The sequence below is a fragment of the Ornithorhynchus anatinus genome, chromosome 5 (genome assembly GCF_004115215.2).
Source record: "Ornithorhynchus anatinus isolate Pmale09 chromosome 5, mOrnAna1.pri.v4, whole genome shotgun sequence".
Taxonomy (NCBI): domain Eukaryota; kingdom Metazoa; phylum Chordata; class Mammalia; order Monotremata; family Ornithorhynchidae; genus Ornithorhynchus; species Ornithorhynchus anatinus.
The window spans coordinates 47,529,032-47,547,100 of NC_041732.1; the positions used below are offsets into that span (position 1 = coordinate 47,529,032).

Below are 18,069 nucleotides of genomic sequence, written 5' to 3' on the forward strand. Positions count from 1 at the left end.
TACTGGTCTCACTCACCCCGTCATGTTGAGACTTTGGATGCATATCCCTACTGTTTTCCCTATCTGTGATTTATTTTAATACCCATCTCCCCTTCTAGGCTGTCAGCTCTTTGTGGGCAGGGATCGCATCTGCCAACTCTGTTGTATTATACTTTCCCAAGAGTTTAGTTCAGAAAGCACTCAATAAATACGATTAATCGACAACTGAGCCGGAGTATAGGAAAAGGCATTCCCTCTCCCAGCCATCCCTTTTCAGATGCCTACTTTGTGCTTGACTCAAATAGGTCTTTACCAGGCCTCTGACCATTGGGGAAATTAGGGAAAAATGGCTCAGTTGAGTTGCTCTTTGGGGTGAGGAGCAAGTAGAGGCAAACCCACCAATATCCCTTCTCCTAATCTAGAAGGTCTTGTGTTTTTTGTTTTTTTACTAAAGGAAAATTGATTTTTTTCTTCTGTTCTTAATCCTCAGGTGCCTTATTTAACTCATGTTAAATCACCTGCAGACTGAGTGGGTAATAACCCTGTTGTTTGTAAGTAGGAATTTGAGTTAGAATGTATTTATTCAACTCAGTGGGGCTTCATAAGACTACTCTGTAGTTTCATGTAGATGTCAATCATGTAGCTTCAACCTTTTTTCTCCAGCAGCACTGGGGTGGCAGAAGGGAATGGGGTAATGGCACTGGGTTGCGGGGGAGGCAGAGCACTCTTCTCTCTCTCTCTCTCTCTCTCTCTCTCTCTCTCCTTTCTCTTCATTGAAGGGACAGCAAGGCCTAACCCCTCCCCCCCAACCCCCCACCGCATCATCTGAAAGGCCAGTACAGACTTTCTGTTGACTTTGAGCATCAGCAACTTCTGGTCAAAAAGGGGAATGTTTTCTATGTTGTGCTAGGGAACTCTGGCCATCAGCAGAAGTGGAATATCTTCCAGAGGTCCGGATGTGGGGAGTGTTTGCCTACCCACAAGGTGGAATGCTGGCCAGTTGTGTTTGATTTGGGGAAAGGGTTGGGATTTACACGCCCACTTAGATATCCTTGGATTTGCATTTTCACGGTGGATGTGATTTCATGTGGGTTTTGTGTTTTGAATATACTGTTCTCGGGGTTTGGAACAGAGGGCTCCCCTAGCTCAATGGCTCTCCCATCACAGGCATGTTGTTGTTGTTGACTCTGCTTCTGCCCATTGTCCATCGTATTTGAAGTGAATGAGTGTGGTGTTTCATCACTCTGAGGTCAAAAAGAAAATTTCTTTCCATATATGACTACAAACTCGTAGAGAGTGGAACACATTTTCAAGTCTCTTGCCCAACCAAAGTAATTTTTTATAGTATTTGTCAAGATGTCACAGAGAAGTGAAGTGACTTGCCCAAGGTCTCAGCAAAGTGGCAGAGCTGGGATTAGAACCCATGTTCTTTTGACTCCCAGGCCCTTGCTCTATCCATGAGGCCACACTGCTTCTCAGTCTCACTCTTTGAGACTTTGAGCTTCTTAAAGAAAGGGGCTGTACAAATTCAAGGTATTTATTATTGTTGTCCCTCTCATTATTAACAGTAATAATGAGCTTAATAAATGGAGACCAAAGAATTTGCAAGAGGCCACCTGCTGAATCCCTGGGAAAAGTGAACCTATCACTTCCGCCCACTTCCCAGGGTGAGGCATGGAAATGGCATGAGGAAGGCTGTCATTTGCCTGTGCTGGGAGAAGTAACTTGACAGATGAGGGGAGAGGACTCCCCCCACCCCAAACTCACTGTGGGGAGCCTTAAGGGTGAGTAGGCACTGAGATCTTTGAAGGGCCCAGGCTCATTCCCTTGAGGTGAATGGCTGCTGTTTTCCAAATGAAGGGAGCTGCTGGGCCTGGGTGAGGGAGTTCAGCCTGGTTTTGCTGTCAGTGGAAGATGCTTGGGACACAGGCCCCCTCTCATCATAGTGGGAGATGGGTAGGTAGACAGGTGGATTTGTGAAGTCCTTGCTGCTCTGTCCCCCAGTAAGTCTCCCTGGCTTGAGCAGAGGAAAACGTGAGATGCTCTCTCCTCTTCATTCCCCAACCTTCACCCTGAGAAGACAAGTATTTTGTCTGGTTACCATTTTTTTTTTAAGCTTTTCCTTTTGTCCATAACACATTAGCAATTTCATTCTAAAAGACCAAGCTTTTATCTTTCAGTGGAACTTATATATTTGATTTTCTCTACAATCTTTGCCTGTCCCTGCCTGTCTCCCTCTAGACTGTGTTTTTGCTAAATGTGATCTGCCATATCAGGTATTAGTGAGGTATTCAATGTGCATTGAACCTTTCCCACAAAGACCTCAGGGTGCTATTCAGACTCCAGAAAGCAGGGAATGCTTCTCTTCAGTTTGGAAACTCGGGCCAAGTGACATATTGAAAGCCACCTAGGGAGTCAGGAATAGGAGCTAGGATTCCTGGCTTCCAAGCCACTGCTCTGGGCTAAAATAATCACTGATATAATTCTTTCCTACTGTTTCTGTTGCCAAACCCCCACACTGTGTTAGATTATGAGCCCCAGGAGGCTCAGGGGCCATGTCTAATTCCTCCACTTTGTACTTTTTCCCTTTGCACTTTGTACAGTGCTTTGCACAGAGTAGAAATTTAATAAATACTCTTACTGTGACCACTATTGAAAGGGCCTTTCCTGTGGCTTTCTTTCCCTCCTCTTGCCAAATGTATCCCACATGGTGAATTGCTAAGTGTCCAGAGCAGTTTTTCCTCCACCAGAAAGCTGGGTGGATCTGTAATGTGAAGACACTGATGCCTCTCGCCTCCACTTGACTCTTGTCCCTGAAGTGTCGTCATCAAAACAGCAGACAGCCTCTTGCAAGTGTGCTAGTCCGGATTGATTATGATCATTGTTATTGTTCATAATGAGAGGAGCAACAATAATAAATACCTTGAATTTATGATGGAGCTCCCTCATGTCCATTCTCATGGCTAGGAAGGGCTTCTAACCTTCCTGACCTCTCCCTTATGACTCCACTAATATCCCTTCTTGACTTACTAATATTAATAAGGATAATTGTGATATTTAAGCACTTACTATGTGCCAGACACTGTACTAAGTGTTGAGGTAGATACAAGCAAATCAGGTTGGACACAGTCCCTGTCCCAGTCTCTATCCCACATGGGGTTCACAGTCTTAATCCCCATTGTTTGGATGAGGTAATTGAGGCACAGAGAAGTTAATGACTTGCCCAAGGTCACATAGGTGGCAGAGGCGGAATTAGAACCCAGGACCTCTAACTCCCAGGCCCATGCTCTTTCCACTCGGCCACACTACTCCTCAATGTGCTGTTGGCCTCAAATTCCATAAACTTAATATCTTTTGTGGTCCTTACCATGTTTGAATCTTTGTTTCGCATCTTCATGAACGCTTAGCACAGGGACTGGTACGTGTGTAATAAGTACCCTAATCATCATCATCAGCTGTATTGAGGAAAGCGTACTTTTGTTCATCAAGAATCAAGTACCACTGAACTTGTGTAATAAGTACCCTAATCATCATCATCAGCTGTATTGAGGAAAGCGTACTTTTGTTCATCAAGAATCAAGTACCACTGAACTTCAGGTTGACCCCTGTTCCTGTGGGATTTGGGAAACAATGATTCTGCACTTACCCTGTTCATACCTTCTTGACTCCTTAGACTTTTGTCACTTTCCTCTGACTTTTGCTTATTATGGGCAGAGAACATGTCTGGTAATTCTGTTGTATCGAGATCTCCCAAGTCCTTTAGTAGAATGCTCTGCAAATAGTAACTGCACAATAAATACCATTGATTGATTGCCTGGTGAGTTCAAGTTTCTCATGAAACCTAAGTACCAGTTCCAAACAGTCTTTCCAGATTTTTACATTTTGAACCATCGAATTCTCCTCAAGTGCTGATGAACCAACTGGGATGTTAAATCTGACAGAGCTACTATTAAAAATTTTGAAAGGAGGAAAAATAAAGATCACGCAACTCTCGAGAATAAAAATGATGGTGATCCACTAGCCTAGTAGCCCAGCTGGCTCTCTCCTCTTTCCCTGTCTTGGTGGGTCCTGAGTGAACTGCTGTGATTCCACCAGGACACAATGTGGGGGTGGGCCAGTCGGTCCTGGAGCTTGGGTGGAGGGATCCTGTGCCCAGGTGGCATGAAAAGTTCCGTCTGTTTGGTTCCAACAGAGATGTGGGTGCTTTGATCTCCTCGTCTTAATTCCCATTTTACAGATGAGGGAACTGAGACACAGAGAAGTGACTTGCCCAAGGTCACATAGCAGGCAAGTGGCAGAACTGGGGGGGATAGGAAGCTTGTGCCAAAAACAGTAGTGGCATATTCAGAGGGCTATCATGGTGCCCTTTTTACAATCCCAGAAAAAAGATTTCTCTACTGTTTGTTCTCTAAGGGGACTCCAACCGAGTGGAATCAGGTGGTGGCAATAGTTTGGTAGCTTTTGTTTTTACTACAGGTTAAGGTATTGCATCCCCTGCCCTCTTTCTTTTTCCTCATTTGCCCTCCTGCCTTGGATACCCCAGAGAAATGTTATGGGCCCAACTTTTAAAAATATGTCTCCGCCCCTTCTCACCACACACCTCTCTCCTCTGGATTTCTCTCCATGGATCCTAAATGGACAATGGAGCCCCAAGCTGGTCCTTTGTTTCCATCCTGTGTTGTTTCTCCCCCCCATCACAGCAGCCCCCCCAACTTTTGGTTCCACGAGACTGGCACTGGCACCTTGTGGCAGCAGCCAGCTTTCCCAAACTGGAGATTTGCATTGCTCCCTTCCTCCCCCACACCTCCTACTCTTAATCGGGTTTTTGTTTCTGTGTTTTGACTACACCCTACTCCCATGAAATGTCCTTCACACCTAAGTTTGATAAGAAAGTGGGACAAGGTTATGAAGGTTATGCTTAGGGTACATTTTAATGTGCCTAAAATGGTATTGCCGGTGAAACCAATTATGGGGACATTGCAATTTTAAGAAAGTTGTGGCAACTTTGACCAGGGGGCCCCTGACTGGACTGGCGAACAAGCTGAGAAGGCCAAGGACATGTTTTCTCTCCCTCTTTCTCCGCCCTCGGACCCCCACATCTTGCAGTGAGTTTTCAAGTGCAGTGTTAGTATTACTGATCTGCCTATTTTGGCTTGTTTCCTTCTCCTCCTCTCTCACTTTCCGAATATGTCTGTCCTTCGCCTTCTCACCCTTGTTAAATTGGGAGCCTCCTGTTGGCCAGGGTTTAGATCTCAAAGGCCTTGTTAGCCAGAACCCCAAGTGGCTCTTGCCCTTTACCCCCTTTGCAGGTGATGCCTGTGGTTTTAGGTACCAGCCTGGAGCAGACCTACTCGTGAATTCACCTCCCCTGGTTATCCAACAGCAATAGACACCTGTTAGGTGACTGGAATTGAGTTTATTGCCCCAGATCCCCCGATCTAACCCTGGTCTACTACTGGCTGAACCCTCCTCTCCTGGTAGATCACCATCTTTCACCTGGACTCACATTTTAATTATCTGCAGTTCATTCACATAAAGTGCCTGAGTGGGATTACTCAGTGGGCTGAGTAATGTTGGTCACTTAGCTTCCTGCCCTCTCAGACCACTGTGCAGGTTTAATGTGCATTTGTGTGTTACATAAAATAAGCGTGATTCAAATGAGCCTTAAAAAGTCAAAATCGTCATCTGAAGTGAAGCCGTGTGGCCTAGTGGAAAGACCATGGGCCTGGACGTCAGAAGGACCTGAATTCTAATACCAGCTCTGTCACTTGTCTGCTGAGTGACCTTGGGCAAATCACTTAACTTCTCTGTGTCTGTTAACCTCATCTGTAAAATGGGCATTAAAACTGTGAGTCCCATGTGGGACAGGGATTGTGTCCAACCTGACTACCTTATATCTACCTCAGTACTTAGAACAGTGCTTGACACATATTGTAAATGCTTAAATGCTATCATTATTATTATTATTATTAATAATAATGAGAGGAACTTTGTGTCCAACCCTGTTTGTATCAATCTCAGCTCTTAGTACAGGGTCTGGCACATAGTAAGTGCTTAACAATTACTACAGTTACTATTATTATTGTTAGTACTATCTTTGGCACTGCACATATTTCATCATCATGGTGAGACCAAAGGTCAGCTTTTAGGTAGTAAGCTTCACATGATGTATATTAAGCACTTACTATATGCCAAGCACTGTATTAAGTGCTGAGGCTAGATACAGGATAATCAAGTTCCACATAGGGCTCATTCTAAGTAGGAGGGGGAATAGTCCCCATTTTTGCAGTTGAAGGAATTTGACCAAAGTCACAGCAAGTCATTAATGGAGATAGGATTAGAACCCAGGTCCTCTGACTCCCAGGCCCATGCTCTTTCCACTAGGCCCAACTGCTCATCTCCTTTACTGCTGTTATCTTGGGGAGCTGGTCCCCTTCGCTAGAGGCACCAGAATCTAAACCCTTTCAGTACTCAATAATCCTTGTATTTCTTCCCCTAGAATAGTTATTTCCACTGCATGTTATTGATTTACAGGTTGGTTCAGTGAAAAAAGCATGCTTCTGGGAATTAGACCGGTTCCTAGTCCCAGCTCTGTAACTGGGGTTACGCTGTGAGTGGAGATGGTTTGTGGCCAAAGAGCCATCAAGGTGTTCTCCAGGAATCCCAAAAAGTAACTGGCTGACTGAAGATCCCAGGGGTTACCAAGGCAGCTGATCTATTGGTTATGGCACTCCCTACCACAGCATCAACACTGCTGCGGTCACTTGGTGTGGGGGGTGGGGGTGGTAAATGAATGGGTCCCACACTTCAGCCACCTTGGCAAGCACTTGACAGTATGCGGTATCCCTCCCCGTCTCCTCAGTTATAACACACTATGCCCCAGTGGGGCCATTATTGTCAAGGGTGAAAGGGTGCTAGTGATACTTGCAAGGACTTTATCGGTATCTTAATCCATTCTTTCATGTGAGTTCTAGGTCCTGAAGTCTCTTGTCTGAGACTCATCCATTGCTCTTGGCCACTATAAAATAATGGGCAATTCAGAGCAGGTAGGTAGGCAGGTAGGAAACCAGCAGGTTTCCAAGACCTTTTGTTTAAATGTTGTAGTCATTCAGTCACCGGTATTTAGCCTGTTCTGGGCAGGGATTGTCTCTCTTTATTTGCTGTATTGTACTTTCCAAGCACTTTGCACACAGTAAGTGCTCAGTAAATATGATTGAATTGAATGAATTGAGCACTTACTGTGCAGAGTACTGAACTAAGCTCTTGGGACAGTACAAAACAGAATTGGTAGAACATGTTCCCTGCCCACAATGAGCCTACAGTCTAGCACAGTGTAGTAGGACTTCTTGGTTTCATTAACCAACTGAGTAACTTGCATCTACCCCACTGCTTAGAACACTGCTGGACATAATAAGAAGCGCGTAACGAATATCATAGTCCTTCATTATGGGAATGCAGAGATGTATGCAAGGTTGTCCAGGCCTTGAGCTTGTCTCACCTGGTCTGCTGGCTGCCTCAAATGCCAAGGCAGAGGTAAACTTTTTACTACATTCAGAAAGGCTGTTGTGACAGAGTTTTTAAAACACCCAGTTAAATTGGAATGTGCTTAGCCCTAGGTTTACTGAACAGGACTGTGTGTGTTTGATCAAGGCGTAATTCAGCCCTGTGTGTTACAAAGGCTGGAACGTGCTGAACTCCCCTAGCCACAAGGCATCAGGTGTCTCGTAGTTATCCCCAAACACAGGGTGGGGAAGCTCAAATGTAAAGGGTAGAATAATGGAAAGTAAGACCTCAGTAATTGATATCCTAAGTCACTGCCCTAAGGGAGTCACCAAGGGAAGATTGGAGAAAGGATAAGAAAGTACTATTCATAAGAAGCAGCACGAGGTTTACATTAGGTGGGACCAAAGTGGTTGAGAAGCAGCATGGCCTAGAGGATAGACCTGGGCCTGGGAGCCAGGAGGACCTGGGTTCTAATCCGACTTTGCCGCTTGTCTGCTGTGTGACCTTGGGCAAGTCGCTCCATATCTATGTGCCTGTTTCCTCATGTAAAATCAGAGTGGTTATTAATAATAATAGTTATGGTGTTTAAATGCTTAACTATGTGCCAGGTACTGTACTAAGCGCTGGGGTGGATGCAAGCAGATTGGGTTGGATAAAATCCCTACCCCACGTGGGGCGCACAGTCTTAATCCCCCTTTGACAGATGAGGTAACTGAGGCCCACTTAAGTGACTTGCCCACGGCCACATGGCAGACAAGTAGAACCCATGACCTTCTGACTCCCAGGCATGTGCTCTATTCCCTGCCCCATGCTGCTTCTCATAAGAGAGTGAGCCCCATTTAGGACGTGGACTGTGGCCAACCTGATTAGCTTGTATGTGCGCCAGTACTTAAGAGTGTCTGACACACAGTAAGCACGTAACAGGTACCATTAAAAAAAAATATATATATGGGCCCTAGTAGAACCCAATTATCTTTCCTCTTCTACTATTACTGTTATTGTGGTATTCTTATGTTTCAAGCACTTTGATAAGTGCTGGGATACATCCAAGAGAATCCAAACAGATATTGTCCCCGTCCCATTTGAGGCTCACAGTTAAAAGGTGGGGAGAGCAGTCATCTTATCCCCATTTTACAGGTGAAGAAACTAAACTACCGAGAGATTAAGTGACTTGCACAAGGCCCCGTAGGTGGCTGGCTAGGGGCAGAGATGGGTTTAGGCCCTGGCTGTCCTCATTTCCAGCCCCACGTTCTTTTCATTAGGCTCCACTGGCTTCTGCATACATAAGATTCCCCCACTCTTAGTTATATTTTCTTGGAACAGGTGAGAAACCCTGGGTTCACTTGGAAGTTGTGGGAGTTGCATTTATTTATTTACATACTAATTTCTAGTGATGTATTTTCTCTGAGAACATAACAAAAAAGCAGGTTCCTGGAAAAAGAGGGAAAGGGGAGGAGAGCGGTCTAGTGATACTTCTAGGTCAAGTCCTTGCTAATGCAAGTCCCTGGAGCTAATGAATGACAACCTGGTGTGGTGGACATCGCCCCCCTCCCTTTTTTCCCCCAGAAAACCAAGGTTTCAGCACAAGTGCTCTGCACACCGTAAGCACTCAATAAGTACCTTTGATTCAGCAATGGAGGGGTTCATCATCTCTCTGTCTTTCTATCTCTATCTGAGTCGAGGTGGAGATGTTGGGGAATGGGAAAAAGTAGGGCTCCCTCCCCACCTCATGCCCCCCCAACCCCAAACCCTTCCCATGTTCCATTTGGCATGAGTCAAAATAATGGAAGCAGCTTCCCCCGTCCTGTGCTCCTGAGATATTTAAAGGGAGAGCCAAGTTGGAAGAAGTAGTATTTTTCAGATCACTGAGGTGTTGAATTGTTCCCTGGGGACAGTAAGTGCCAGGATCACACTGTTCTGATGTTACCGAGTGGGTTGGAATGATGACTCTCCCAGCATTTATCATTTGACCTTCGCACTGACCTCCTCTTGGTCTCCTGAGACAACCAAGCATAGTTGTGGACAGTCCTAATTTGCAGCAGAGCCTTTTTGGCCTTAGCCATGCTTCGCCTGTGCCAGGACTGCTGACCTTGTTAAAAAGGCAAGCCGCTGGCCGGGACATGCAGTGGCCAGAGTGACGTAGGGTGAGGAGAGGCCCAAGCGTGAGAGATCTGGGACACGGATGTCCTGTGGCTAAGGCTGCCCCATCCGGGTGCACTGGAGTTGGGGGAACGGCACCGTCTCCGGAGAGACGATTGGAAATCTTGCATCTGCCCGTCATGAAGCATCTTTCTGCCCTGCATACTGATGGTAAGGAGCATGCCATCTCTTCATAACTATAAATAACAACTGGGATTTTAAGTGCTTACTGTGTGCCAAGCACTGTTCTAAGCACTGGGGTAGATACAAGGTGTCAGGTTGGACACAGTCCCTTTCCCACATGGGGCTCCCAGTCTTCATCCCCATTTTACAGATGAGAGACTGGAGGCCTAGAGAAATGACTGGCCCATGGTCTCACTGCAGACAAGCGGCTTAAAGATCGGATGGGTCAGCAGAGGGGGCTGGATGGGAGTTGGGTTTTTAAAAATGAATTTGGGGCAAGGACTGGAGGTTGGGGTCACAGGAAATTTTGAGGCCAGAATGAAATGGGAATGTCTGAGAGGTCGAAGTCTGTCCTAAGTGTAATTCTCACCAGGCAGCTGAGTATTTATTCAGGGTGTCTCATATGGCTAATGCTGTATTAGGTACTGGGGAGAGAATGGAGCAAGTGTTTAAAAAAAAAAAAAAAAGCTTCAAGTCTTTTTCCAAACCAGCAGGGAAGATTAAAAACAACAACAAAAAAACCTTTCTGGGGCCACCCAGAAGGATCAGGATATACTAAAATTGCCTTTGAAAGTGCCAAATAAACTTCACCCTGATAGGTCCATGTAACACTCATTAGGACCCATTATTCTGTGTCATTTGATTATTAAACCACTTGCAGCAGGAGAGCTAAATTACTATTGTGAAGTCTTTTGACTTGACTGGAGAATTTCCCCCTTGTCTCCTTCCCACTTAAGGAATTTCAATTTAAAATGGACCAACCCAGCTACTATGGATTGAAAATGTTTTAAAATGCTTGATGCATTGAAAGAAATGCACCAGCCCAGTGGCTGGTCAAAACCTCGAAACCTCATTATCTAATTCAGAGATAATCTGATTATGCAGGTTGGCTCATATAAAAGAGCCTCATTTTAAGGTTCTAAACTGTAAGCCCCTTGTGGGCCAGGAATTTGTCCTGTTGTATCATATACTCCCTAGCATTTAGTACAGTGCTCTGCACATAGTAAGTGTTAAGTAAATACCATTAATTAAGGCCACAATTCATTGAGGGACTTGGTTTCACTCTGCTGCCCAGATCACTTTCTAAAACATGTCTCTTCACTCCTCAAGAATCTCTATTGGTTGCCCAATCAATCAGTAGTATTTACTGAGCGCTAACCATGTGCACAGGACTATATTAGGCACTTGAGAGAGTCTTGTCTTTATGCTGTCGAGTTGTTTCCTACCCATAGCAACTCCATGGACACATCTCTCTCAGAATGCCCAACCTCCATCTCCAATCATTCTTATGTAGTGTAACCATAGAGTTTTCTTGGTAAAAATACAGAAGTGGTTTACCATCGCCTCCTTCCGCACAGTAAACTTGTCTCCGCCCTTGATTCTCTCCCATGCCGCTGCTGCCTAGCAAAGGAGAGTTCTGACTTGTAGCAGATGGCCTTCCAGTCACTAGCCACTGGCCAAGCTAGGAATGGAATGAGTAGGCCTCTGCTTGACTCTCCCTCCTGTAGCCTTGACTGGTAGTGTACTGGAAACTCCCCAGCTGTGATCCTGAGAGGGAACTTGAGAGTGTACAACACAGTAAAGTTGCTAGACACGATCCCTGACTGCAAATTTAGTTTCAAGGGGGAGGCAGACAAAAAAAAAAAAATTAGTTGAATTTATCAAGCACTTACTGTGTGCACAGCACTATGCTAAGCACTTGGGAGAGTACAGTACATTCCCTGAGGACGAAGAGCATAGAGTCTGGGGAAAAGACAGACATTACCATAAATTATGGATGTGTTTTTAAGTGCTGTGGTGCTGAGGGTGGGGTGAGGCTCAAGTGCTGAAAGGCTACAGCATGGCCTGATGGAAAGAGCAGAGGATGTGGGTTCTAATCCCGGCTTTGCCACCTTTCTACTGTGTGACCTTGGGCAAGTCACTTCACTCTCTGAGCCTCAGTTACCTCATCTGGAAATTGAGGAATAGGGGCTGTGAGCCCTATGTGGGACAGGAACTGTGTGCAACCCAATTTGCTTGTATCCACTCCAGCCCTTAGAACAGTACTTGGCACATAGTAAGCACTTAAGAAATACCACTATTATTATTATTATTCTTACTACTACAGATCCAAGTACATAGGTGTTGCAGAAAAGAGTGGGAGTAGAGGGAATGAGGTCTTATTTGGGGAAGGAGTCTTCTGTCCCTAACCTTCAAAGTGTTATTAAAGTTACATCTCCTCCATTAAGCTTAAGCTCCTCCTGCTTAAGTTCTCTTTACCCAATTCCCTCTCCCCTGTGCGTCATCTGTGCGCGTGGATCTGAGACTTTTGGGCATTTGGTATGTGCGCCACACTCAGCTCCACAGCACTTGTAGACATATCTATAAATAGTATATTATAAATTATATTACTGTCTCTCCCTCTCTAAACTGTAAGCTTGTTGTGTGCAGGGAATGTGTCTACCAACTCTGTTGTACTTTCCAAGCATTTAGTACAGTGTTCTACACACAGTAAGCACTCAATGAATACCATTGATTGACTGCTGTGTGACCTTGGCAAGTAACTTATTCTGTGCCTCAGTTTCCTCATCTCAGTTACCTCCTCCCTCCAACTTGGACGGTGAACCAAATGTGGAACAGGGATTCTGTCCAACCTGATTATCTTGTAACGACCCTAATGCTTAGTACAGTGCCTGGCACATAGCTCTTAAGTACCATGAAAAAAAAAAGTTCAGGCCTGTTTACTCTGTTATTGCTTACAACATGCTTACAAGTGCTTAATCAGTCAGTGATATTTGATGAGTGCTTTTGGTGCACCGAAGCCTTTGGGAGAGTACATTGTAGAAGAGTGGTAGACATAATACCTGCCCACAAGAAGCTTCTAGTCTAGAGGGTTGGAGTGGGCCGAGAATCAAATTTCTAAAGGGTATGCAGCCATGAACACAGAGATTGAAGAGGGGAGCTTGAATAGGATGGGAAAATGAGGGGTTAGGGAAGGTCTCTTGGAAGAGATGTGATGTGATTTTACTAGGGCTCTGATTGATTTATTGAGCACTTACTAAGGTGCTTAGTAAATACTATTGACTGGTTTTAATGGGCAATAGGTGGAGCTAGGGTTGTAAAAATTTAGAATATTTTGAAGCTGTGTAAGGGGTGGAGAGAGGGAGGATATTTTTCTGGGTATGGGAAGGCAATCACCACAAATTTTGGGGAACCTGTAATGTTTTTCAGTCCATTTAAATTTTTTTAGATTTAAGGACATACAGTGTGTCATTGTGTCGTAGACACAATCCTTGCCCTCAAGAAGCTTGCACTCTAGCAGGGGAGACAGACAACAAAGGAAATTGAAGGTAGGGGCAGCAACAGAATATTAAGATAGGTACACATATGTAGGGTGGTGGTGAGTATCAAAGTGTTTGGACATGCAAACCCTAGTGCCTAGACCAGGCAGAGGGGATGGAGAGTAGGACGGGAGATGAGAGGTTAGTCAGGGAAGACTTTCTGGAGAAGGTGTGATTTTAGTAGGACTTTGAAAGTGGGGAGAATTGTGGTCTGTTGGTTATGAATTGAGAGGGAAGATTTGAGCAAGGAGTCAATGACAATTTATTTATATTGATGTCTTTCTCCCCTCTGGACTGTAAGCTCGTTGTGATCTGGGATGTGTCTGTTATAATAAAGTTGGTATTTGTTAAGCACTTACTATGTGCAGAGCACTGTTCTAAGCGCTGGGGTAGACACAAGGGAATCAGGTTGTCCCACATGGGGCTCACAGTCTTAATCCCCATTTTACAGATGAGGTAACTGAGGCACAGAGAAGTTAAGTGACTTGTCCACAGTCACACAGCTGACAAGTGGCGGAGCAGGGATATAATGCTATAATGTACTCTCCCGAACGTTTAGTACAGTGCTTTGCACACAGTAAGCGCTTAATAAAAACGATTGAATGAATGAGAGAGAAGAGATCTACCCTTTTTAGAGGAGTGGAGTGGGCTGGGTTGTAGAGGAAGAGGAGAAAAATTAGGTTAGGGAGAGCTGATTGAGCACCTCAGAGTTAATGGTGAGGCGTTTCTGTTTGATGCAAAAATTATTGGGTAATCATTGTTGGGTTTTGAGGAGTTCAGACCCCTGAACTGAACTCTTTCCAAAAATGATCCATACAGCAGAGCGAGCTATGGACTGGATTGGGAAGTGACAGGAGGCAGAGAGATCAGTGAGGAGGTCAAGCAGGATATGCTCCATCTGTCTCCCCCAATTAGACTGTAAGCTCATCATTGGTCAGGGATTGTTTTTATCTGTTGCCAAATTGTATATTCCAAGTTCTTAGTACAGTGCCCTGCACATAGTAAGAGCTCAATAAATACTATTGAATGAATGAATGAATAAGTGCTTGGTCCAGTGAGATAGTTTGGATGGAGAGAAGGGTGGATTTTAGAGTCTGATGGATTGATTGATTCATGGTAATTAAGTGCTTACTATGTGCCAGGCACTGTTCTAACCTCTGGTGTACATACAAGTTAATCATGTTGGACACCAATCCCTGTCCTACGTGAGTCTAGTAGGCTACATGAGGTTCAAGTAGGAGGGAGTGAGGTCGAATCCCATTTTACAAATGAGGTAACTGAGGCACAGAGAAATGAAGAGACTTGCCCAAGGTCATACAGCAGACACATGACAGAGCCGGGATTAGAACACAGGTCCCAGGCCTCTGTTCTTTCCACTAGGCAACACTGCTTCCCTGTAGTTATAGTGAAAGTAGGATCAGCAGGATTTGATGCAGTTTGAAGGAGAGGAGGTGTTAGATTCAGTCATTCATTTGTGTTTATTGAGCACTTACTGTGTGCAGAGCAATGTTCTAAGCACTTGGAAAGTACAGTTCAGCAGTAGAGACAATCCCTGCCCATGCTGGGCTTATAGTCTAGGAGAGGAGAGACAGACATCAAAACACATAAACAGGCATCAATATAAATAAATAGAATTATAGAGATATGCACATCAAAGCAAGTAAACAAGCATTAGTATAAATAAACAGAATTATAAATAAGTACATATATGCACAAGTGTTGGGAGGGTACAGCAAAGGGAGTGAGTTGGGGCAACGTGGAGGGGGAGCTGAGGAAGAGGATAATGCCAAGATTGCAGGCTTGTGAGACAGGGAGATTGGTGGTGTTATCAGCAATGATGGGGAAAGTTGGCAGATGGAGGAGGTTTGATTGAGTTTGGTTTTCGACATGTTACTTTAGAGGTGTTGGTGGAAGATTCAGTAGAGATTTCCTAGAGGCAGGAGAGATGTGAGATTGCAGAGGAGAGAGGTCAGAATTGGAAAGGTAGATTTGGAAATCTGCATAGAGGTGATAATTGAAGCCGTGGAAGCAAATATGTTCTCCAAGAGAGTGGTGTAGATAAAGATTAATTAGAAGGGGACCGAGAATTTAGGGACCTGACAGGGTGTGGGAGTTAGAGGAGAAGCCTGTGAAAGAGACTGAGAATGAACGGCCAGAGAGATAGGAGAACCAGGAGAGGACAGTGCCAGTGTAGCCGAGGTTGGATAACGTTTCCAGGAGAAGGGGTTTATCGACAGTGTCGAAGGCAGCTGAGAGGTCGAGAAGCATTAGGATGGAGTAGAGGCTGTTGGATTTGGTGAGAAGGTGGTTAGAACAGTGCTTGGAACATAGAACTTAAATGCCATCATCATCGGCAAGTCACTGGTACTCTTGGAGAGGGCAGGTTTTGGTTGAGATGATGTGGTGGAAGCCAGATAGGATGTTGAAGGGAGAGTTGAAGTGGGGGTAATAGGTGTAGACAACTTGCTCAAGGAATTTGGAGAAGAATGGTAGGAAGATGGGGTGATAACTGGAGGGAGCCATGGTGTCAAGAATAAAAGGAGACATGAGAATGTTTGAGAGCAAGGAGCCTTTGGAGATCGAATGGTTGAAGATGACGGTGAGGGAGGGGACAAAGAAAGAGTCGAGTGTTTTAATCAAGTTTGAAGGAATGGGGGTCTCGATCTTGGGTATGGAGGCAGAGGTAATAAGGACCCAGGATGGAAACACCAAGGCTCTGTAGCAAGCTGGGGGTTCAGGTGTTCCCTCAGAGAAATATGCTAGCCCTATGCAAAATTGGCATACTTCCACAAACGGTACATGTGATGTCATCTGGTAACGAAGGTGACATCATGTGTATCTGTCATGTGTATCGTGTGTATTCACAGGGGCCATCAAAGGTCAAACTACCCTCAAGTCATGTCACAACTCAGGCTCAGGCCCTGGGCACCCTCACCCACCTCTTCCCCTGCTCCCTTCTCCTCCACTTCAACCCTCAGAGGGCACCCCTTTTAGAGCCTGTCTTCCCCTTGGTGTGGGGAAGACCCAGTTTATTGGGATTTGTAATCTTTTTCCACTTGCACAAAAGATGCCACCTGCCTACTTATAGGTTTGAGCCTCTCTTCTCCCCCTACTAATTTTCATGGACTCAGGTTGAAACTAGAGAAGCAGCATGGTCTAGTGACCTGGATTCTAATCCTTCCTCTCTTGCTTGCTGTGTGACTTTAGGCAAGTCACTTAACCTCTTTGCGCCTCTTGTTTCCTAATCTCTAAAATGAGAATTCATTACAAGTCTCCATCCTATTTAGGCTCTGTGCCCCATGAGGGAAAGGGACTGATTAGCTCTCATTTACCTCAAGGCTTAGAATAGTGCTTGACACATAGTATGTGCTTACAATTATTGTCATTATTTTTATGTTATAGACATAGACTCCTAACAGCAGTAATGGTCCTGAAAGAGGACACTTGTTTTGTGTAGAAAATAAAATCAACAGAAGATAACTGATACCTTTTGAAAACTTAGTCCATTTTAAGAAGAATTTGATTTAACTTTTTAAAAGAAAACATTTTATAAAAGGCTTTTTTATTTTTTCCCCAGAATATGATTTTGAGTTTTTTTCATTGTTAAAAGAAGTCTTTGAGGGATAGGGGAGAAGAGGTCTTTTTAGGCAGACTAGGGTGGCTCTCAATGGTACTCAGAAAAACTAGAAATGCTATGCTGACATACAAGACTAAAGTGAATGATGTCACACTGACGCATTTTGTGGAGTCTCACTCTTTCTCCAAGGCACCATGACCTCTGGACACTTACTGTAGAGCCATTGTGTTCCCTTCCCAAGTCTGTGACTCCTGATGGCACTTCCCAACTGTGGCGGATTTCATTCATTCATTGTCAGTCGTATTTATTGAGCACTTGCTGTGTGCAGAGCACTGTACTAAGCACTTGGAATGTACAATTGGGCAACAGATAGAGACAATCCCTGCCCAACAACGGGCTCACAGTCTAAAAGGGGAAGACAGACAACAAAACAAGTAGTCAAGCATTGATACCATCAAGATAGAATCATAGATATATGTATATCATTAATAAAAGTAATAATATATACAAATATACACAAGTGCTGTGGGGAGGGGAAGGGGGTAGAGTAGAGGGAGGGAGTAGGGGGAATGGGGAGGGAAGGAGGGGCACAGGGAAAGGGAGGGCTCAGTCTGGGAAGGCCTCCTGAAGGTGAGCTCTCAGTAGGGCTTTGAAGAGAGGAAGAGAGTTTGGCAGATGTGAGGGGGAAAGGCTTTCCAGGTCAGTGGTAGGACTTGGGCCAGGGGTCGACAGCGGGACAGGCAAGAAGGAGGCACCTTGAGGAGGTTAGCGCAGAGGCAGAGGAGCGGAGTGTATGGTGTGGGCTGTAGAACGAGAGAAGGGAGGTGAGGTAGGAGCGGGCCAAGTGATGGAGAGCCTTGAAACCAAGAGTGAGGAGTCTTTGTTTTATGTGAAGGTTGATGGGCAACCACTGGAGGCTTTTGAGCAGGAGAGTGACATGGCCAGAGTGTTTCTATAGAAAGGTAATCTGGGCAGTCGAATGAGGTATAGATCTGGATACCTGACTTTTATTTCTGACTTTGCCACCAACTTGTTAAGCTCCTACTTAACCTGCCCCTCCATCCTCCTGTAACCTTGGAATAACCGTATATCCCCTCAGATAATTTACTGTCTTTGACTGGCCATACCCTGGAGAATACCATGTCCAGTCTCCTAACCTGATCTGTAGAAGAGTTACTGTTTCTATCTGTTAATTGGAGAATATTATGACCTTTCACCACCTCAGCTCTATAGGGAGAACCATAATAAGTCTGTAAAACCTGAAGCTCTTTGATACAGGCTGTTTTAGAACATGAGGGGTTATCATCAACTCTTATCTTACTAATATAATTATACTGTATAATAAATAGGCCATAGGGAAGCCATCAG

General features: G+C 44.8%; 1 protein-coding gene and 1 non-coding gene across 6 annotated transcripts in view; one reads left to right on the forward strand and one right to left on the reverse strand.

Annotated features, from left to right (window-relative positions):
- GRAMD2A (GRAM domain containing 2A) overlaps nt 1–18,069 on the forward strand; it is a 156,656-nt gene that overhangs the window by 69,500 nt on the left and 69,087 nt on the right. The window contains exon 1 of one of the 5 annotated variants that reach the window (XM_029065575.2): nt 9,679–9,792. The exons of the other annotated variants lie outside the window; for them this stretch is intronic. The gene's annotated coding sequence lies outside the window, so the exon portion shown is untranslated. Of the gene's footprint in view, nt 1–9,678; nt 9,793–18,069 lie in introns of those variants that run through there. 5 annotated transcript variants of the gene reach the window in all.
- On the reverse strand, nt 11,225–11,362 carry LOC114812425. Its single transcript, XR_003760078.1, has one exon. It is a non-coding gene; the product is annotated as a small nucleolar RNA SNORA7 (small nucleolar RNA).